Below are 24262 nucleotides of genomic sequence, written 5' to 3'. Positions count from 1 at the left end.
ATTTACATAATATACAAACACATTGTGTTCTACCCTAGCATAAAATAAGGTTAGAAACACTGAAGTACAATATCAGTACAAATGTGGATGTCCCTAGCAAAAAAATAAGGGACAAACCACTATATGATACAACGGCTAAGGCTATGATGTTGAGTAGCCTGACGATAGGGTGAGGCATGTTGGTTTATGTAGGTAGAAAGGAAGGCCTGGATCTATACTACAACTACTAAACAGTATCAGGGGAAACTATGTTTCCCGCTGCTACTGCTGAAAACTTTAAAGATTCCAAGGACTTTAAATAATGCCGTTTAAAGACTGTCGGTGATTTCCATCCAGTATACTTTTTAAGATCCTCAAAGTTCATATGTTGGAAGTAATTAATTGAGGTGGCTACTCCTCTGATGTCATGTGCTTTTGGAAATGAATCAGGATTGGCTTGTTTAATGAAGTAAAGGATCTGTTGTCTAATTCCTTTTACTGATAAAGTACCACCTTTTTTCCTCTCATGAAGAGAGCACCTGAGGATCTAGAAGAAGTACGAGATAGAAAGGCTCTAAGAGTTGATACTGGGCAGAGAGAAGGATCCTGCGGAAGTGGGATAACCTTCCAAGGGGCCCACCTTGCAAGAGGATCTTCATTTTGGCTAAAAAGCTACGATCCGGAGCAAGTAGAACTTCTCCTGATGGGAGGAATTCCACATGACCCGCATCCCTGGATAGAGCCGACAGTTCTGAAATTCTAGCTCCTGAGGCTAGGCTTAATAAGAATAATGTCTTCCTCAGGAGCATTATGAATGTACAAGATGAGTTGTCAGTATCTGAAGCTAGTTTGAGGACGTCATTTAAGAACCATGAAACTGTAGTAGGCCTCTGGAAGGTCTAAGTCTAGCACAGGCTTTAGGGATAGATGTGAAATAAGATTCAGTCAAATCTATCTGAAAACCTACTTGAAAGATTTTCTTCAAAGCCGATTTATGAGTGGTAATCGTGCTAGCAGCTAAACCTTTTTCAAATAAGGATCTGAAAAAGGTATAGCCAAATTAACTGTCATGGTTGTAGTGTTCGATTCTCTCAAGAAAGATGCTAATTTTTTAACAGCTGAGTCATATTGCCTAATGGTTGACTCTCTCTTATCTGATTCTAGGAAGAGAATATTCTGTGGATCAATGGTCAGCATCTTTATTAGCCGCAAACTTCATGAAGTCCATAAAGTTAGGGTCTGGAGAGTTCCTGAGGAAGCGAACACAGTCCTCATTTGTACTGATTGTGACAGTTTTGGGATTGGGAATCCGTTGAGGTCGGAGACCCAATTCCAAGAGAAGAGGATACCAGTTGCTCTTGGGCCAGTCCGGTGCAATCAGAGCTACTATCCCTTTGAAAGACCTTAGTTTGTCTAGGACTTTCAAGAGAAGATTCACTGGAGGAAAAACATAAATTCTCCTCCACTGATTCCAATCTAACGACAGGGCGTCCGTGGCATAAGCCAGAGGTCCAGGTTGGGGGCCACATAGCAAGGGAGCTTGTGGTTCGCTTGTGAGGCGAAGAGATCCACTTGGAGACCTGGGACTCTCCGGCTTACCCACTGGAATGACCCGACGTCCAGAGACCACTCTGATTCCAGAGGACTGACCGGGACAAAGCGTCTGCTATCACATTTCTTACCCCCGCCAGGGAGAGTGCGGACAGATGGCATCTGTGCTTGCCTGCTAGCGCAAAGATAGCTATCATGACATGATTTACGTGTTTGGATTTGGACCCTCCTTTGTTGATGCAATGTACTACCACTGCACTGTCCAAAACTAGTCTTAGATGAGACTTCTTCGGGGGAAGGAGTCTCTTCAAGGTAAGAAATACTGCCATTGCTTCCAGGACGTTTATGTGAAGCTGGCGGAACTGAGCTGACCAAGTCCCCTGAACTTGCTTGAATTGAGAATATCCCCCCCATCCGAACAGGGAGGCATCTGTGTGAATGGTTAACACTGAAGGGGATATTGAAGGGGTACTAACTTGGCAAGGTTCTTCACTTTTGTCCATGGACGTAGCTGATTGCGAAGGATCTGTGGAATTATTGACAACTTGTCTCGAGATTTGGCGTTTGCTCTCGATCGCCAAACTCGATTTATATCTTTCAGCCTTGCTTTCAGGAGGATATCTGTTACTGAAGCAAACTGAAGGGAACCTAGGATTCTTTCCTGGTTTCTCCTTGATATTTGTTTGCATTTGAGAAATTGTTTCACAGACTTGGCTATTTCTTTCCTTTTGGCCACCGGAATTGACAGATTGTGGGAAGACAAATCCCATTGGATTCCTAGCCACTGAAAACGAGATTCCGGAGTAAGTCTGGATTTCGTTTTGTTTATCTGGAACCCCAGATGTTCCAGAAAGTGAACTACCTTTTTGGTAGCTTCGAGACATTCCTCGACTGTTGGTGCCCAGATCAACCAATCGTCGAGGTATGCCGCTACCATTATTCCCTGAGCTCTCAATTGTTGTACAACCACTTCTGCTATCTTTGTGAATACCCTGGGGGCTACATTCAGACCGAAGGGCATCACTTTGAATGAGAATGTCTGATTCCCTAGCCTGAATCCTAGGAATGGGCGGAAGTGTCTGCTATAGGGATATGATAGTTATTGCAGGTACTGTAAGATCGATGGAGGATGTGACGGCCCCCACGGGGAAGTAAGGTCCGTACCTGCGAGATGGTAAGCATTTTGAACTTGTCGCAACGAATGAAAGAGTTTAGCTTTGACAAGTCTAAGATTACCCTTCTTTTTGTTGAGCCTTTCTTTGGCACGCTGAATAAGCGCCCTTGAAATTTTAGATGTTTGACTCTCGCAATAGCTCCTTTCTGAAGGAGTTCTTCCGCGTAATCTATCAATTCCTTTGACGGTACCTGATGAAATGATTTGATTGGAGGGGATCTTTGATCCAACTCCAGCCTAATCCTTTGGACACTATGCTCTGTGCCCAATTGCTGAACCCCCACCTGTGGCGGAAGAGGAACAGCCTCCCTCCTACCTGGGGAGCCTCATTGCTGATGGGCGGGTTTGGCCACCACGCCCTCCTCTGAATTGTCTTCCTCTTGCAGCTCTCCCTGTGCCACGCTGGCGGAAAAGTGGCCCCGCGCCCTGCTACCCCTAGAAAACCTATTAAAGGCTGGGTAAGCCTGGCTTTCATACATAGAGTTGAAGGCTGGCGAGACTGCGTAGGAGGTGACGGTTGAGACTGAGGGGACAACAGGAGGATGGGTTGAGCCTGTTTTTGAAGTCGATGGCTGTCCCTGTTGGGTAACTGGGACGGCCTGAACAAACTGCTGTTGCTGCTGTTGCTTCTGGTAAGGCTGGAACCTTCTGCCAGACTTCTTAAGTTTCTTACCAGCAGCAGGGGCAGTCTCTTGCTTCCTCTTGGAAGAGATGCCCCACCTAGCCCTAAGGCTCTGGTTGAGCCTAGCAGCCTCGTGGTGCACCTCGTTTACAGCGGACTCTGGGAAGAGGTCCACACCCCACATGCTGGAAGCCAGGAGTCTATTAGGCTCGTGCCTGATAGTGGCCTCCTGCAGAACGTGCTTTCGGCAGTTCCTCCTAGCTTGGAAGAAGTCGAAAGCATCCGTCTGTACTGTCTGGAGCTGAGACTTGCCAGAATCTTGAATAGCGGTTTCTGTGCCATAAGACAGGGCAGCCATTTCTGTGATGATTAGGGAGTTAAGGGACCTCCCAAATCTAGTTCGAGCATCGAACTCAGCCTGAATCAGAGTATCAGGCAGCCTTGGAAGCTCTCGCCAAACTGGTCCATTGCGCAGTCTGGCTTAAGCTTACCATCGTGAACGTGGCAGGCAAGTTCTCCCACAATTCTCCAAAGGCTGGGAAGAGCGGAGAAGTAGACTCAGCTTCCCTCAGCTGTGGCATGGGCTCATCCTTGAGGACTGCCTGAAGAGTCGCTTCCACTATTTTGGTAGCGAACGGAAGAGAAGCCTCCTCCTCCGTTGCGAAAATAGTGAAAGGACTCTTGAAAGCCTGGAGCTTAGTGTTGGTACACTCCCAATCCTCTAGGCAGTGAACCCATTCCCGCTGTGCGTGCTCCCTACTATACAGCACGTTCTCTCTGGAAATCTTGTCCTCTCTAGTGAGAGCAGCCACGGTCAGCCTAGCATACCCAATGAAAGGCTGAGTCAATCCAGGAGGATAAAACTCGAAGTCCTCAATTCTTTGAGTTCCACACTCCGGGACAGAGATCATGCCGTCCTTGAATGGAGCATAAGCGGCCACTCTCCATGGTTATCCATGGAGGAAGGCTGGTAGGGATTCGTATGGAGGTAACTGCAGAATGCCAGTACCTGCTACGGGGGAGATTGGCTGAGGAACCTGAGAAAGCCCAGCAACACGGTCCTCATTCTCTCTAACTCTGTTAGAGAGATCCTGAATGGATTGGCCAGACTGACTGAGGGTGTTTGACAGCTGCGCAAACATCTGTTCAAACCTGGTCCCGAGGGCGGACACCTGCGAGCCAACCATCTCTCCCACTTGCTGCATCACCACTGCCGAGAAGGCGGTGGGATCAAAGGAGCCTGGTCCCGCCACTCCAACCAGCGTTGCCGGAGTGGATGCGGTGGAGGCCGGAGAAGGCGTTGGCTCGGCTGGAGCGCGAGCCTTCTCCTTAGAAGCCTTGCTTCTAGAGCTCTTAGAGTACGAAGAGCTCGGCTTTGCCTTCACCGCGTCAGCGTAGGAAGTCGTAGACTTCTTTGCTGAAGATGACGACGACTTCTTAGAAGTCGTCTTGTGGAGGGTCTTCTGTTCTCTCTGTCCCTTCACCTTCGGGGGTACAGAGAGAGCGGGAGAGCAGGCAGGGATCTCAGATCCCGTAAAGCCTTGGAAAGAAGCAGTAGAAGGGACAGGAGAAGAAGATCCAGGAGCGCCCAAGGAAAGACCTTGGGCGCCCGACACACCTACCTCAACCAACAAATCCTCTGCCCCTACCGCCATAGGCTCGATGTTCAGGTCCAAGTTCGCCACATCTGGGACCGGCTCCTGCGTGGAGGCGGACCCGAACGCCTGCTGCACCTCCTGCTGTATCGAAGCTATGAGAGGGGCTGCCGAGATGGGGTTAACATAACCGGTCGACTTGCCACCGGGGAAGATCTGAACGGCCAGCTTCTTGTCGAGGATGTATGGCTGGCCCTTGGCGGCGTTCTTCCCGAAGCCGCCCACCCAAGCCTTCAGGGTTGCTAAGGCGACTTCCTTCACGGCGGCAGCCTGAAAGAGAAGGCGAAATGAAGCTTCTAGCGGCGGAGACAGGGTTGAACAAGCTTATAACTAAGTGTTATTAGTGATGCGACCAAGAAGTCTAAGAGTAGACTTACCCCCCCCAACAGCTGACTAACAAGGTCGTAGCATATGGTGCAGGCTTCTGGGTGCCAGACGATCAGACCATTGTGGGTCGTGGCACACGGGGCGTGAGTCCTACACTCCTCATGGGCGCAGGGGTCGTAGAGAGTCGCGTTGCACCCCAGGACCTGACAGTTGGTAGCCTGTAAGTGGAAAGATACATAAGTATCAGGAGCACACTTACAGCCTAACAATTGCTCCGCTGCATGCCGGAGCGTGAAAGTTAGATTAAACCAGAGCCCCGCCATAATACGTGTGGTAACTAGGCGGTTGGAGTTGTCTACGGCTACGCCGGAGACAGGAGAAAAATAACCAACCAGGCTGTGGTGGGGAGCCATGAAACCACGACGGAGAACGACGGAGATGGTACACAAAAATAAATCAAAACTAAAATTCACCGTAAAATTAGGGTACATCCTTATATTTATAACGAAGTATATAAATTTTTTCCCGTCTACTAGAAGAGTGCCCGGGTAAGGAGCGAGCTCTCCTCCGGTAGCGGAAAAAAGTGGATATAGTAGGCAAGCAACAGACCACTAGTAATGACCACCCCGCCCGCTGGCGGAGCCAGACGAAACTATAACCAAAGGGGCCCCCGACTGCAACGGAGGCTCCGTTCATTACAGTAGGGGAAGGGTGGGACTGAGCAATAGGGGGGGGTTCCCGGCGTAACGCGGCGGGAGAGAGAGAGGGGGGGGTGGCCTAACCCTCCCCGTCCCTACAACTACCCGCTCGGTGACCCGGTACCCGAGACAAGTGGTCGCCCTGTACCCCAGCTGGGAGGGAGCTCCTGGCCTCCTCAGAGAGAGAGGGAGGAAGGCTACTGTGGTTGTCATGGCAACCAAGGAGTCCCCCAGACCCCTCCCTATACCTGGTAGGGAGGGAAGGGGAAGGGTAAGGTGCTATGGAACACGTGATCGCAAGTGGCCTAAGCCGCGATAGCAACACAACCATGGAGGGGCCACGTGAACCAGACTGTACCAACACATGGTACATGCACCTAGGCTAGCCTAACACCCTAAATAAAACTAATAATACATCGTAAAAGGGGGAAAAGACACTTTTAGTAAAAGAGAAAGAAGCCCAGGAGGAGGCAATCTGTTCCGAGGAACAGTTGACTACTCGGAGCCAGCGATAGCCGATGAAGAGCAAGAGCCGGGATGCTGGGCCAGAAACACAGTATAGCCCTAAATACCAAACTAAGAGAAATGGTAAAAGGGCTGTCCTAGCTATGAAAACGATGTAATAAACGATGAACGTGATATAGTAAGCCCATAAGTATAAGATGTCCCAGTATGGGAGACCGGGAAATTTTAACACGAGGCGGCATGCCGCCGCCACGAGTCAACCGGGAGACCGTATATGACCTATTAAGAAGGAAAATACTGGTCCCTGGAAGACTAAAAAACAGTAAAATACTACTTATGAGGCACTTAACTTAGCCGATGCGATAGCTGCACGTTCCATGATGAATACAAGGTAGAATTACGAAAAAAAACACGGCACGAGAGAAAAAAGCACTCAAGCGTGTTCACCTAATGATTAAGGATGACCGCTAGGGGCGCTGCTGTCCGTGGCGTCAGTAGTAGTAGTAGTAGTAGCGGCCGCATCACCCTTTCGTATCAGCTCTCTCTGGTGGGGATTTTATGTTGGAAGGTCTAAATGGTGAATGACTCGTGGTAGTGATCCCACTCGCCTATATTCTCATACCGACACTTCTTTTATAGAGTGAGCAAGTCAGTTTTACTGACATTTTCTTAATTTTGTTTTTCTCTGGTAATTTTAGATTAATTTTGCCTAGAAAGAATGATATTAAGGATACTTTCATAGGCCGACACGAGCTGAGCCCAGAAATGATGAGATTGTAAGTCTAGTCAGGTAAAACGAAAACAATCAATGGACTTTAAAGAATTATTTTTTATCTCATTGGAGGACCAGGAGGACTTGATGGCAGGCGAAGTGGCTGCCATCAGCATCCACACTGAACCCATGGCCATTGGGTACGAGGTAAGTGGGGAGGTAAGTGAGGCAGGGAGTTTCCTTAGTTCTACTCCTTCTTCCTCTTCTTTCCTGGGGTTCTCTAAGCCCACCCCTACTCGGATCGCTTTCGGTCATTCCCAAGATCTAAACTATGAAAACAAAATCCCTGCCAAAGGGATCAAAACCAGCTCCATCAGCAGCGACTGAGTTGTCTCTGGCCCCACGGCCGTCGACTTCGTCGGCTAAGCAGCCTGCTGCCAAGGATTCTTTCCCCTCTAAAGGGTCGAGAGCCAAGTCCGCCAAGTCCAAGGCGACAGAGTCTGTCTTCAATCACGAGATGCTCACTAACCTTCTATTGTCGAAGGTTAGGGAAGCAGTAGATGAGAGGTTTGAGTTGTTATGACTCGCCTCCGGCTCTGACGTCTCCGGCCAGGCGATAACATCTTTGGTGGCTGAGAGGATCAAGCCCTTGGAAGATATGATGACTGGATTTCTCCACTCTGGATCCCCGGCGCTGGCTATGTCAGTGCCGGATGCGTCAAAGCTACCGCCATTCCATAAGAACAACCCGTGGCGGTTAGCTTTACACGCCCCATTTTCGGATGGGAAGCTGACAATTGAAGGGTGCAGAACCCGTCCGTTGGAGGACTTTGAGCTCTTCCCGCCGGGTCTCCAATTTCCCTTTCCCAGATTTGTCAGACTAGCGGAACATGCGCTAGTTAGAGTAGACAAGGTCCCAAAGGAGACAGTGATCTTCCCTAGGGACCAAGCCCAAGCTGTTTGGGCATGCACCCTCACCGACTGGGACTGCGTCAACACCAGGTTGACGCCACACAAAGGTACCTTTACCATGTTTGTGACCCCAGACGAGGTTCCATCGCCCTGTAGAGACAGGGTAGCGGAACTAGCTTTGCAAGCAATAGCAGAGGACAAACCCCTACCAGTACTAAAAGAGACAGAGGCTATCCCTCTTCTCTTCCCAGCAAGTAGGGAGCTCTGGAACGAAGCCCCGGCCACGTTTACATCAGGTAAACTCGATCCGGATTGTGCTTCTACTTTGTTCTCCAAGAAGCTACCTAAAATTCCGGACCATTTTATTAAGGCCGAATTGGAGGCAAGGACGAGACTGGCACGATCTATCAACTCCGTCACTACGGCGGAGTTACTAACTACCACCTATCGAGACGAACAAGTGTTCCAGGTTATGACGAAAAGTCTACTACAGACTTTTCAGTTAGACCTCTACGACTTTGGGATGGCAAGGTGGGCTTGCAGGAAATATGTCCTGGCAGAGGCCTCCATAAGGCATGAGCCTAATAGGCTAATAAAATCGTCAATCTGGGGAGAAAACCTTTTCCCACAAGAAGAGGTTGACAGTGTCTCTCGAGAAGCACCCAGAGCCAACCAGAGCCTACGGGTTAGGTGGGGACTCCCCTTCAAGCGGAAGTTTGAGACCCCTGGACATCAAGCCAGACCCAAGAAATGGCCAAGGAGATTCAATCCTTACAAGGCCTCCCGTCCGCAAACAGTCGTTCAAGCGGTTCTGGTCCCACAAACAGGTAAGCCTTCGACATCGAAGGCTCAGCCGCAGCAGCAGTTTGTCTTACTGCAAACTTTGCCGGCCCAACAACCTTCAACCTCCACAGGTATTATAACCTCCCCAGCCTTTAACCCCACCTACGAAGCTAGATTCATTTCGCAGCTACAGCAGGCAAGCGGGTAGTAGCAGGGCCAGACGTGGCTCCCGGCTACGAGGCGGACCCAAGGGGTAGAGGTTTCTGAGGAGGTAGAGGTTACAGACCGGCAACCAACCAATGAGAGCCCGCAGGTAGGAGGGAGATTGTATCTCTTCCGGGACCATTGGACCTTCAGTCCATGGTCCCACAGTATATTCTCCAAAGGTATGGGGTGGAAATGGAAGAAAGGACCCCCTAGGCCAATAAAATTTTATCAGATTCCAACAGCGGACCTGGTGGAGTATACCAAAGATCTCCTACAGAAGCAGGCCATAAAAAGAGTGAAAGGGCTAAAATTCCAAGGACGTCTGTTCAGTGTCCCAAAGAAGGACTCGGAAAAAAGAAGAGTGATTCTGGACTTGTCGCGTCTCAACTCATACATTCTTTGCGACAAGTTCCGCATGTTGACAGTCTTGCAGGTGTGGACCTTACTTCCCCGTGGGGCCGTCACCACCTCTATAGATCTTACAGATGCTTACTATCATGTTCCAATAGCAAGGAACTTCTCTCCATACCTAGGCTTCAGGCTAGGAAACAAGGCTTATTCATTCAGTCATGCCGTTCCGGCTTAACATCGCGCCCAGGATATTTATTCACCAAACTGGGAGAGACGATAGTCCAAGAACTGAGAACTCAAGGGGTTATGCTAGTAGCCTATCTAGACGACTGGCTCATTTGGGCAGCCAGCGTCGAAGAGTGCCGCAAATTGACAGCCAAAGTGATAGAATTCTTAGAATTTCTGGGCTTCCAGATAAATAAGGAGATCGGCTGGTTTCCGCTTCCCGCTTCCAATGGTTGGGAACCCAATGGGACCTAATAAGACACAAGCTATCTCTTCCAGCGGCTACCAATCAGTTCCTCAAGAGCAAAAAGGCATCTTGGCGTACCCAAGAGAGAATCCTAAGTTCGCTACAGTTCGCATCAGTAACAGACGTCCTATTAAAAGTCAGATTAAAGGACATCAATCGAGTCTGGAGAAAAAGAGCCAACATCAATCTCAGGGACAAGGTTTCAGTGATTCCACCCATTTTGACAAAAAGGCTTCGTCCATGGACGAAACAGAAATCTGGCCAAGTCAGTACCACTGCAATTCCCCCACTGTCTATGATCATCCACACAGACGCGTCACTGAGTGGCTGGGGAGGATATTCACAATACAAGAAAGTACAGGGAACATGGTCAGATATGTTCCGCCAGTTCCACATCAATGTTCTAGAAGCCATGGCAGTTTTCCTGACTTTAAAACAACTAACTCCGGCAAGGAACAGACATGTAAGGATAGTCTCGGACAGCCTAGTAGTGGTACATTGCATAAACAGAGAAGGCTCCAGGACAAGGAATCTAAATCACGTGCTAATTGCAATATTTTCATTGGCGGCAAAAAATCATTGGCACCTATCAGCAACTCACCTGGCAGGAGTGAAGAATGTTATTGCAGACACACTTTCCAGGACAACCCCGCTGGAGTCGGAGTGGTCCCTGGACAAGAAGTCATTCCAGTGGATTTGCAATCAAATCCCGAACCTTCAAGTAGACCTATTCGCTACAGAATCCAACCACAAACTACCGTGTTATGTGGCACCCAACCTGGACCCTCTAGCTTACGCCACAGATGCGATGTCCATAGATTGGAACAATTGGCAGAAGATTTATCCATTTCCACCGGTGAATCTTCTGACGAAGGTCCTGCACAAGCTACGATCTTTCACAGGACAAATAGCATTAGCGGCACCCAACTGGCCGAAGAGCAATTGGTTTCCGGTTCTTCTAGAGTTGAAGCTCCGACCCAAGCGGATCCCTTGTCCGGAACTGACACAGATAGTACAAACTCAGCCTGTGTCAGCTTCCTCAAGAATTCTGAATGCCTTAATTTTATGAACTTCATGAAGTTTGCAGCCCAAAAGGACGCTAGTATCGATCCATTTAACATTTTATTTATAGAATCAGATAAAAGAGAATCAATCAGCAGTCAAGAAGTTGGCTAAATTTCTAAAAGACTCAGCTGCTCATAAAATGACAACGAATCTGGCAATTTCATTCTTTAGAACTCTATTTGAGAAAGGCCTAGCTGCTAGTATCATTACAACAATCAAGTCAGCTTTAAAGAAGATTTTTCAGGTTGGCTTTAATATTAACTTGTCAGATGCATACTTCTCCTCCATTCCAAGAGCATGTGCCCACTTGAGACCAATAGACCGCCCTCATACGGTCTCTTTGTTTTTGAACGATGTACTCAAATTAGCCTCAGACACCAATAATGAGTCATGCTCCTATATAACTCTGCTTAGAAAAACTCTATTCCTAATGGCTATGGCCTCAGGTGCCAGAATATCTGAACTCTCAGCTCTCTCTAGGAATCCAGACCATATAGATTTCCTCCCGTTGGGGGAAGTATTACTATCCCCAGATCGGAGGTTCTTGGCTAAAAATGAGGACCCACAAAACAGATGGGCTCCATGGAAAATCATCCCTCTGACACAGACACTTCATTGTGCCCTGTCACTACCCTTAAATCCTTCTTAGCCAGAATGTCCAAAAATCTTCAGGCCCCCTTTTCATTAGAGAGAAAGGTGGTACGATTTCTCTTAAAGGTATTAGACAACAAATACTCTATTAAACAGGCCAATCCGGATTCAGTCCCACATGTCCATGATATCCGAGCAGTGGCTACCTCTATTAATTATTTTCTCAATATGAATTTCGAAGACCTGAAGAGGTATATGGGTTGGAAATCTCCAGCAGTTTTTAAGCGCCACTATCTCAAGAACTTAGAAGCCCTTAAATTCCAAGCAATTGCTGCAGGGAGCATAGTCTCCCCTGAATAATGAATCCTGTCAATCCTCTCCTTACCCATTATCTCCTTTTTCCTTAATACTCTCTCCCTCCTGCCTGCCTCCCTCGTATTCCCCACCAAACCTCTCTCCACTGGGTCGTGAGGGTTTGGGCGTTATCCTACCACTGGAACATGTATATATAATGTTGGGGCCATGTTTATTGTATGGAACTGTCTGTACATACCCTGTTTTTTGCTCTGGATACCATACTCAAGTGTATTATATTGGCATGTTGTTACTAGTTCTAAGTCATAATTTAAGTCTTAGTGTAATTAGCAAATAAGTAAATTTATTTTTAAATGAACCTTAGGTTTCATTAACTCCTCCTTTACAGACTTGTTTGGTATACAGTAAGCATGGATGGGAATTCTCTGATAACTTCACAGGTGAACACAGGTCGTTATTAGATGCACATAATAAAACTAACTTGATTATTTCGTCAAGCGCCAATGGGTAATGATCTGAATAGGGGGATCATTTTTCCCTCAAAAACTGATGAACGTCCTGTACTGGGACTTTTGTGAATAGGGAATCTACGTCAAGGCTTAAAAGTTTTATGTTGTGAAATGGTATATGTGCTTCTCTGAATTTGTGACAAAAATCTTCTGAATGTTTAATGTGACTAGGAGAAAAAGTGCCTAAAAAAGGATAAAGGAGGCCAGCTAACCATTTAGAAATTTGTAATTGAAAGCTCCGGAGTTAAGTGTGGTGGTCCATCAGGTCGGTGACCAAGTTGCTTCTAGACTTTCAAGACATTCTTCTCCCCATCATAAGTCGTGTTCGAGAGGTAAGTCTAGAGCTTCCTCGCCTGTTGATCTCCCCCACGGATGGGTTTCATGTGACAGCCTTGATATTATGGTCGGTAGCAGCCATGAGAATGTCTACGGACATGCTTCTCTTCATGGATGTGCTTCTTCGCTTTGCGATGGTGTGAGTGATCTTCTTTCACCAGTTACCAAGAAGACTAAGTGTTCCTCTTCTATTACTCCTAGGAGGTCCTACGTTTGTCATTTGACTTCAAAAGTCAAGGGTCGTGACTCATCTAAGCAGAAAATTCTTGCTTCTCCTTCTCCCAGACAGTCTCACGTATGTTGTTCACTGTCAAGCCAATTCAGTTGTACTTAGAAAAAAAAGAGTAGTTTCTCGCTTGGTTGTTCATGGCTGTACACATTTACGCAATGAGTATACTAATGTGAAAACCATACTTTCATAATTTTCTTTTGCTGTATTTGAACTTATTTAACTAGAAGATGGGATAAAGATAGGCTATTGTAATTTGGTCTCTCATGAAATCAGATTATCGTAATACAAATTATCGTAAGATGAATTATCGTAACTTGAACACTATAGATACCTGTACACTGTGTGAAACCTTATTATATTTTTACATACTCTTGACACCCAAAGGATTAACGGTAGGCTTTTTTCACTTTACAGTATTTTTAATACTGCAATGTACTGTTCATTACTACTGTACAGGAAATTCTATAGTACCATACTGCATGAATATAATTTTACTTAATGCGCCATTGCGGGATTACGGCGCCGTTTGACTGGTCTAGGGCGCTGTTAACCGGTCTAGTACTCCGAAAGAAGGAATGCTAGGGCCCTTCGAATTTAAAATCGCTTAGTATCGAAAATCGCTCGACGTCGGTGGCCAGGAACGGAACCCCTGCTGCTAACCGATGTCTGCCTGTTATTGGTTATCAGCAGTTTGCGTGATATATTGTCCCTGTCTAAGAGAGCCCAATTCACTAATACGGGCTCCTGATGCTAATGCTACCAGGAAGATTGCTTTTTGAAGCATGCAAGTGGTAGTTACATCACTTCTGTTGAATTGAGGAGTAGTACATAAAAGTTTGAGTACCCTATTCAGGGAACAAGTAATTGGAAGTCTTTTGGGAGCTGGTCATTGTAGAGAAAAAGACCACAGAAGAAAAGTGACAACTTCTATGTTGGAATCAATCCCAAATCGATAAAGAAAGGGTTCTGTTAATGCAGCCTTGTATGCTATAACTGTTGTAACTACAAAATGTTTGTCTTCAAAGAGGTGTATAAGAAAATTCATTAGAGTTTCTATAGAAATCTTGATTGGGCTCTCATTCTGGATCTAATCTAACCATATTCTCCTTACAAACTGGTATTGCTGTATAGTTGATGTCCGTAGTTTTTGCACAAGGTACCTAGCAATATTAGGTGAGTAGTTTTCACAGTAGATTATATTTAAAAATCCACACATGAAGGTCTCGGCTTAGAAAGGAGGATGTGTAAACGACTTTCCTTCCAACTTTCTGGGGTAGTACAGCAGACGGTAATGGAATTGATCTCTTCGTCCGCTGCTGAAATAGTAGGAACCAATGCCTGTTTGGCCAATTTGGGGCTATTAGGTAAGCTGTTCCTTTGGAGGTCAGTTGTTCAAAACCTTTAAAATCTGGGACAATGGAGGAAAAAGATATACCATCTTCCAATTGTTCCAGTCCTGTAGGAAGGCATCTCTCGCTATTGCTTGACTGTCCAAATTCGGTGACACATATACTGGGAGTTTGTGATTCTCGTATGTGGCAAACAGGTCCACTTCCGGTTGTGGGAGTTGGTTGTATAGCATTTGAAAGGAGTGGTTGTCCAATGACCACTCTGTTGAGGCTGTCAGATTCCTTGACAAAGAGTCTGCTATTACACTGAGAGACCCTGTTAGGTGAATTGCAGACAACTGCCACTTCTTTACCTGTGCCATCCGAAGGATGGTTAACATAAGCATATTGAGAGGAGGTGAACATGATCCCAATTTGTTGATGCAAGACATTTCAGTCTTGTTGTATGGGACAAACAGAATATATGTCTCTTCCAGAGTTTCGAGTTTCTTTATTTAGAGACAGAAAGACAGCCAACAGCTCTAGGAAATTGATATGACAATTCCTTAGGGTAGCTGACCACCTCCCCGCCACCTGACGATCCTCCCAATGTCCTCCCCAACCTGTCAACGAGGCATGTGTGTGTATTGTCACTTTAACAGATGGAGGAGTCAGGGTGACCTTCCGGGTCCATGGCTAAAGTATTTCCCCAAGTTTCTGATGTATTTTGTGAGATTTGTCTGGCATCCTTTTTCTTACACCTGACATCCAGAATTTGTTCACGTTTTTCAGTTGCAGTCTGAGTATTGGCACGTTTGTTGTTGCAGTCTGAGTATTGGATCTGTTACAGACGCAAACTGGAGCAGACCTATCATACGCTCTAATTGCTATCTAGAAGCAATGGGCTGTGTCAGGAACCTTGTGAGGTTTTTCTTTATTCTGTCCTGTGTTTTGAGGGGAAGATACAAAAGGCCGTGAAGTGTCCCAACACATTCCCAGCCTCTGAAACTGCGCTGGGTGTGACGCAGGATTTTTCTCAATTTATTACAAAGCCTTTTGGCTGGAGTCTATTGACTACTGTTTCTAGGTTTTTCAAGCACTTTTCTTGTGGCTCCCCAGACTAACCAGTCATCTAAATAAGCTATCAGTTGTATTCCTTCTTTCCTGAGTTCTTGGACAACTACACTCACTAATTTTGTAAAGATTCTCGGGGCAATGTTTAGCCTGAAAGGCATGACCTAGAATCTGTATGTATTTTTCCCTATCCAGAACCCTAGGAAGGGGCAGAAGGGAACAGCAATAGGGACATGCAAATATGCATCTTTCAGATCTATAGAAACTGTCCAGGTCCCTTTTAGAATGACAGAACGCACTTGGGCAATGGCAGTCATTCGAAACTTTTGGCAAACAATGTGTTTAATCAACGTCGACAGATTGAGGATCACCCTTTGTTCTGAGGAATCCTTTTTGGGAATACTGAAGAGACATGCTTGGTGACAAATGTGTAAGAATGTTTCTCCATGGCTACTTTTAAGAGGGCCTTCTGTGCGTAATCTTTCATATAGGGGTCCAATTTTTGGAAGAACCCTATCAAGGGTGGAGGGGGGTGATACTATTTCCACCCCAGACCGTTGAGAATAATACTTTGTCCCCAAGGAGAGGACTTCCATTCCTTATGATATTTCTGAAGTTGACCCCAACCAAACAATCCCATTGGGATCCCCCCTTCCTCTGCCTTTGCCTTTAATGGGCATTCCAGGTGCTGCCTTTATTTTCCTTTATAACCTGGTTTTTGGACCCTATAAAAAGGATACCCTTTTTGCTGAGCAGGTTGTTGTCCCTTCTGACTACCTACATGCATATGAGGAGAGCTTTTTGAAGTGAATGAAGGCCTATATGATTTTTTTATCAAAGTGTGCCTTTTTAGTATTGGGTAAGGGGAAATTTCTGGTTTTTTATTTCCTGAAGTCTTTTACTTGAGTTACAATAGACTCCTCAAACAGGTCTCGAAAGAAGGCATTAGACTGTAATGAGGCAGTCACATTGGGAAGCGACTCGTTGGAGTTTTCCAGTACCTCCATACGCACTTTTATGCACCATTCTAATAAGTCATATACAGTGGACCCCCTGTATTTGCGTTCTCTGGATTCACGGACTCACACTTTCACGGATTTCTCTCTAGAATATTTTCCTGCATTATTCGTGGAAAATTCGCCTATTCGGGGTAATTTTCTATGAGAAATATCCACAAATTCCTTTTTTTTTTTTAATCAATTTTATCATAAAATTAACTTTTTGTGATAAAACTATTAAAAAAACAGAGTATAAAAATTTTTAGTGGGTTTTTCTTGAGTTTTAACAAATAAAATAGGAGGTTTAAAGCATTTTTATAGGGGTTCCAACTGTTCGCAGGTTCTAACTATTCACGAGGCTGGGGGCGTTCTGGTACGCATCCCCCGCGAATACGGGGGACCACTGTAGAGGTTCCCACAAAGTTCTCGAGAATAAGGCTTTTAGCCACAACAGCAAAAATCATCCGAGATTCTTCTGGAAGCCTTTTTGTGGCTACTTCTAACAATGAGGAAGTGGTTAAGACACTGAGGAGGCGGATCCTAGCACGAAACTCTGGTGCTGATGTCCCCTCTGAAATCTTTCTCATTGGGGTACCAATTGCTTAGTTGCAATATCTAAAGGGAGCTTTTTCCTATCAAAAGGAAGTTGAAGTGTTGCCCATTCTTTGATGGAGTTTTTTGAAACTAGGGTAACCGAAGCAAATCGTTTTAGTTCTGCCAATGGTTCATGCTTTCCGGTTACTATGTAATTTTGAAAGTGTGCCCCCACATGGTTTATGATTTTAAATATGAAGGGCAGAAGGCTGGTGGTACATGATGAGCAACCTGAGTTGTGTTCATGATGGAAGTATAAATCCATTTTCCATTTGATGTAGAGTTTTATCTACAGTTCTCAATGCTAAATTGCCAGATAAGAGAATAGTTTCCTTTTGAGGCTTCTCCATGTCTGGCTCAGGTGGTATCAGGCGTCATTCAGTGTTAGGAAATGGTGCCCTGTCTGAGTATATATACCTATATGAGCACATTTCATTGATTCTGTATTCCGTAATGGTGGGAATTCCTCTTTTCTATCTGTTTCTATTTTATCTTTCCTTTCTCGTATGTCTCTCTCGCTTGTCGAAACTGTCTCAGACAAATTGATCAGATTTTGGTGAGGCGCAAAACATAATCTCTTCTGATTATCCTGTTTCAGGCTAATCTTTCTGTCACTGCTGTCGAGTATTATACCACATCTCATTAACCCCTAAACGCCTATTGGACGTATTTTACGTCGACGAAAATTGTCTGTCAGGTGCTTAATTGAGTAAAATACGTTGATGCTAGAAAGTTTTTTTAAATATTCGCGGAAAAATAGTTATAGGCCTACTTGGCAAAAATTTTTTAATCGCACGCCTTGAGGGATGCTGGGAGTTCGCAAATCAAGCTGTTGTTTTGTTTACAAGCGTTACCCCTGCGCGCATGCGCAAATTTCTTTCTTCTCACACTAAAAAGCATCAGCAACACATCTCGGAAATTATTTCGTCATTTTGTCATAATTTTTGCATTGTTTTATATTAGCCGTTACATAGAGTTTTATATATGAAAATGTGCGCAATTTCACGTAGAATATAAAAAAAACAACCCATGGTTGATTTTTTATCAATTTTGAAATATTTTCATATAAATCAAAATAAGTGCCAAAATTTCAACCTTTGATCAACTTTGACTCAACCGAAATGGTCGAAAAACGCAATTGTAAGCTAAAACTCTTACATTCTAGTAATATTCAATCATTTACCTTCATTTTGCAACAAATTGGAAGTCTCTAGCACAATATTTTGATTTATGGTGAATTTAAAAAAAAAACTTTTTCCTTACATCCGTGCGGTAACTGCCAAAAAAATCTGAAATTTTTTCGTCAGATTGTCGTAATGTTTGCACTGTTTTATATTAGCCGTTACATAAAGTTTTATTTATGAAAATGTGTGCATTTTCATGTAGAATACAACAATAAACAACACATGGTTGTAACTTTTATCAGTTTTGAAATATTTTTATATAAATAACGATAAGTGCCAAAATTTCAACCTTTTGTCAACTTTGACTCGACTGAAATTGTAAAAAAACACAATTGTAAGCTAAAACTCTTACATTCTAGTAATATTCAATCATTTACCTTCATTTTGCAAAGAAATTGAAAGTCTCTAGCACAATATTTCAATTTATGGTGAAATTTTGAAAAAAAAAAAATTTTCCTTACGTCCGTGCGGTAACTGCCAAAAAAATCTGAAATTCTTCCGTCAGTTTGTCATGTTTGTCGTAATGTTTGCACCGTTTTATATTAGCCGTTACATAAAGTTTTATATATGAAAATGTGCGCAATTTCATGTAGAATTCAACAGAAAATAACTCATGGTTGTAGCTTTTATCATTTTAGAAATACTTGCATATAAATCACGATAAATGGGAAAAATTCGACTTTCAGTCAATTTTGACTCGATCGAAATGGTCGAAAAATGCAATTGTAAGCTAAATCTCTTACAGTCTAGTAATATTCAATCATTTAACTTCATTTTGAAACAAATTGGAAGTCTCAAGCACAATATTTTGATTTATGGTGAATTTTTGAAAAAAACTTTTTCCTTCCCTCCTTGCGCGGTATCTTGGCTGGAAATCTCCTAAATGTTTGAGTCACTTTGTCATAACATTTGCACCGTTTTATATTAGCTGTTATATTGAGTTTTATATATGAAAATGTGTGTAAATTCATATAGATTACAAAAAAAAAATAAGCCATGGTCGTAGCTTTTATCATTTTTAGAAATATTTGCATATAAATCACGATAAATAGAAAAAATTCGACAGTTGGTCAACTTTGACTCGACCGAAATGGTGGAAAAACGCAATTGTAAGCTAAAACTCTTGCAGTCTGGTAATATTCAATCACTTACCTTTATTTTGCAACAAACGGGAAGTCTCTAGCACAATATTTTGATATATGATGAATTTTTGAGAAAACTTTTTCCTTCCCTCCTTGCGCGGTATCTCGGCTGCAAATCTCCGAAATGCTTAAGTCACATTGTCGTAATATTTGCACCGTTTTATATTAGCCGTTACATAGAGTTTTATATATGAAAATGTGTGCAATTTCATGTAGAATACATAAAAAATAACTCATGGCTGTAGTTTTTATCAGTTTTGAAATATTTACATATAAATCACGATAAATAGAATAAATTCGACATTTGGTCAACTTTAACTCGACTGAAATGGTAAAAAAATACAATTGTAAGCTAAACCTAACAGGCTAGTAATATTCAATGAATTACCTTCATTTTGCAGCAAACAGGAAATCTCTAGCACAATATTTTGATTTATGGTGAATTTTTGAAAAAAAACTTTTTTTTTTACGTACGAGCGTTACGAATTCATGCATCATTTTGTGATAATATTTTCTCTGTGTTGCTTTGATCGTTTTACAATTTGTTACATACCAAAATGATCGCAATGTAGTGTACAATACAACGAAAAAAAAAATAAACTCATTACCTTTAACCGTTTTGCTCACAGCACGATTTGTATTCAATTATATATGACATTTTTTTTGCGCTGTCATATATTCCAATATTTATATATGATAATGATATTTTTTCCATTTCTGATGGTTGCATACTAAACTTCAGGCAATGACAAAAAAAGGAGCCAAAAATGAACTCTTAATCTTGAAAACTAAGCGTGCTGTGATTTTTTGACAAAAACTTTTTTTTCGCTTCGGCGCTTACTCCCGAACCCCGCCGGCATACGGGAGACGATTTAAGGGTTAAATTAAATAAAAATAATACTTGTGTGGGAAAAAATCTGTCTTCTAGAACTAGGAAACTTTAAACAAATTTGTGTGACAAAATGTCTTTTTCCAAGTTCACTTTTCCTAGACTTCTAATTTGTTTACCTGCTATTCCCTATACTATAACTTTATTTTGACTCTGAATCAGAGTTTCTGAAATGCCTAAATATCTGGTTAAAGTTGATTTATTTATTATATTCACTGTACTGCCTGAATCTATAAGTACAGTACATGTCTTTCCATTTACTGGAATCTTCATAATAGGCAAATCTTTTCTGTTTATTTCTTCTTCTTTCATAGAGAATACTACTTCCTTGCTACTTAGGTAGTTATTTGGATTTGGGCAACTGTTCCTTCTATTACCTCCTTATTGGTTCCCTTATTATTGAACTAACACCTTTTAGTTAACTTCTATTACTTCCTTATTGGTTCCCTTATTATTGAACCAACAGCTTTTAGTTAAATGCCCTACCTTCTTGCAAATTGCACAGCTTCTAGGCTTTCTGCATTCATTAGTGGAATGAATTGTATATCCACAATTTTCACATGATGCCTTTGGTCTTGCTCCTCAAGCTGAATAGTTCCCTTGACTTGAATTATTTGTTTGAAGATTGACCAGGCTTATATGTCATGGGCGGACCATTCCTTGAATAATTCTGCCTTTCTTTCTGGTTAGGATTCCATTTTGTGTTATGTACATTTCTCTTGAAAAGGAGTGGATCTATTCCCTGTTTGTCTGGCATTATGATTCATTCTATAGGAAGGATTATTATTTCTGCCTTTCCTTTGATTTTGTTTTTCTATTACCCCTACAAATTCCTTGGAAAAATCTATCTCTGCCTTCTGTATTTCTTGTTTCATTGTTTTTAAGGTTTGGGATTAATTTTAATTTTTCGAAAAGCCTTCTTTTCATTTTCTCCTAGAGCAGCGTTTCCCAACCTGGGGTGCTAGCACCCCCTGGGGGTGCTGAAACCAATTATTGGGGGTGCTGGGAAGCGATACACACATTACGGTAAAATATCACTTCCTAGCAAGGCGTGACCAGTTCTGCAGTACACGTTCGGTACTTGTTTGTATCTGACATGAGAGCGGCGAGACTGTGGGACCAGTGGCAGCCAGACAGTAGCACTGTAGTTATTCAGTAGCAGTGCAACAGAGCAGTACAGCTCCTACATATTTGAGTTTTGTCGGCATATCTAAAACTATCTTTGATTTCCAGTAATACTGGTAAGTCCATTGGAAAGTATTCTCTCTCTCTCTCTCTCTCTCTCGCTCATCTCCCCCCTAACCCCTCTCTCTCTCTCTCTCTCTCTCTATCTCTCATCTCTCTCCCAATGTGTCGCTTCATATTATTATCTGTAAAAGAAGTGATGACGTTTTTCAATACTAAAGTAGTGAAAGACTAAAATCTTAGAACCCTGGTATCAGAGGCGAGTGGCTTCGTAGCACGTGGGTAGGCTATGTTTTGAATCAGTGTGCATGTTGTCATTTCGCTTATTATTTTTTCTGAATTAGATATATTACAGTTAACTGGTTGTTTTATGTTGATTCTTTATCTGAAATGAATATGTCGACCTTTTCCGTGATAGTTTCTGGTCAAAAGTAAGAAGTATAAGTGTGCAAGAATTGAATAATAATAATAATAATAATAATAATAAAACGAAGTTAGCCATCAGTATGTAGGGTACACACACACACACGTTTTCTCTTTACAAGTTTTCAATGTATACACACATTTGGAACATACACACCACATGCAGGGTTTCAACTTTAGGTAAAAATACCTTAAAATAGAGTAATCAGATCTCCTTCCACTAGTTTAGGCCAATAAGCAGTCTCTTTTAGGGTTGCCATATCTGAACAGTCAAAATACCGGACGGTTACCTCTTGAACACCCCCCCCCCCACCCCACCTTCCAGAGTCAAACCACAGAACATGAACAGTCTCTCGAGGCCTTGCAGGCAAAGAGGGCTAGATATGAAAAGAAAGGTACGCTACCCCAACTTGGATTCAAGCCAGTGCAGAGACCCCTTCTACAAGCTTCATATGAAGTCGCATACCAGTGCATTAGGGCCAAGGCTTCGCATTCGGCCCAGAAAATTTGATTAAGTCATGCACCATTCGGATGGTTGAGTTAATTTTGGGAACAGAGGCAGCCAAGAAGATGAAGGATGTGCCTTTGTCCAATAATGTCATTGAAGGAAGAGTTGAAGATATGAGTTGCGACATCTTGGACCAAATTGTAGAGGAGATTCATGCAAGTCCTACCCGCATTAGTCTGCAGTTGGATGAATCAACTGATGTTTCCAACCTAAGTCAACTGATTGTGTATACCCGTTACATCAAAGATGGTGAGATTAAAGATGAATTCCTCTTCTGTTTGGCTTTGCAGACAACGACTAAAGCAGCAGATGTATTCCGACTCTTGGACGATTTCTTTCAGAAGTATCAGATCAAGTGGGAGAAGGTAGGATCAGTCTGCACAGATGGTGCCCCAGCCATGCTGGGGAATAAGTCTGGATTTGCTGCTCTAGTGAAGGAGAGGGTACCAGATATCATTACGAAGCACTGTGTACTCCATCGCCATGCTTTGGCGGTAAAGACATTGCCATTTCATTTCAAAGAAGTTCTATCCGTCTGTGTTAAAGTTGTCGATTACATCCGGGGACGTGCTTTAAACCACAGAGTGTTCAAGTGCGATGGCTCTCCCTTGGAAAAATGCTGACACGTATTGCAGAGCTCGCTGATGGGATTGCAATATTTCTCCAAGAGTATCAGAGTGATTTTGCTGAAAATGTTGAGGACGAAAATTTCATTCTCTCCCTCTCCTACCTGGCAGACATTTTCGGTCATCTGAATGATCTCAAATTGTCCATGCAAGGCATGTTTGCTACTAATATTGATTGTACAGAGAAGGTAGAAGCCTTCAAGAAGAAAATATCACTGTGGAAGCGTCGAATCCAGGGAGGAAATGTGGGAAGCTTTCCTATCCTGGATGAAAAACATGGAGACAAGACAATCCAGCCAATGCTTGTAGAAAATATTGTTGCTCACCTCTCACTCCTAGAGACCACTATGGCACAATACTTTCCCATGGATCATTCATTTCCAGAATGGATACAGCAGCCCTTTTTGGCAGATATGGATGATGATGATAACCTAAAGGAGGAGCTTATTGATCTGCAGGTGAACCAGGGTTGTCAAACAAAATTTTGCACACTACCGCTGTCAGGTTTCTGGTGTGATCAGTTGGTAGCATACCCTGGATTAGCAAAGGCAGCGCTGGAAATGATCATCCCATCTCCAACTACCTACCTCTATGAAAAAGCTTTCTCCACCATGCTCCAAATCAAAACAACTGCCCGGAACCGACTTCAAATTGGGTTGCTTCATGATATGAGGGTGGCTCTGGCCAACACAAAGCCTCGAATTGAGAAACTAGTTGCATATAAGCAACAGCAAAAATCACATTGATGTATGTAGAGTATGATTGATTACCCAGTTGTACATATTTAAATCCATGCAATTTCATTTTTTCTCATTTTTTTTTATTTCTTTTATAAACAATATTGGTATTTTGTGTTAGTTTTAAGGAATGAACAAAATAAAATTGATCAAGCAGTACACTTCACATTCCTTTATCCTTCTAGTTACCTAGTAATAAGATATTAATAATTATGATAATTAGGGGGTGCTGGACTGTTTAGACATGACAACAGGGGGTGCTAGGGTTGGAAAAGGTTGGGAAACACTGTCCTAGAGCATTATATATGGTTCCATATGCCAAGTAGTTTAAGACGTATATTACATTAACTAACTCCCTTTCACCATCACCAAACTGTGTCTTATCTACAATGGTGATGTTTGTTGACTTCAAGTCTTCTGTTATTTTGTCTATGGCATTTTCAACATTTGCAGAGAGCTCTACCATGGAATCATATTGAGGTGAATTCACCTGTTGTGTTTCAAAATCAATCTTGACTGATGCTGTTTTTTGTTTTGTCAGCTACAAGACCAGGCTAAAAGTTATTTCTTTGATGTTAGTCTGATCATCACAGGGCGCTGGCACACACCATGGAGGAT

General features: G+C 43.2%; 1 protein-coding gene across 2 annotated transcripts in view; it reads right to left on the bottom strand.

Moving 5' to 3' along the window:
- Positions 1-24262, bottom strand: part of LOC135219304 (uncharacterized) — a 347240-nt gene that overhangs the window by 63117 nt on the left and 259861 nt on the right. The gene's annotated exons all lie outside the window — the stretch shown is intronic.

The sequence above is a fragment of the Macrobrachium nipponense genome, chromosome 1 (genome assembly GCF_015104395.2).
Source record: "Macrobrachium nipponense isolate FS-2020 chromosome 1, ASM1510439v2, whole genome shotgun sequence".
Lineage (NCBI taxonomy): Eukaryota > Metazoa > Arthropoda > Malacostraca > Decapoda > Palaemonidae > Macrobrachium > Macrobrachium nipponense.
This window is presented reverse-complemented; position numbering and strand designations above follow the sequence as displayed.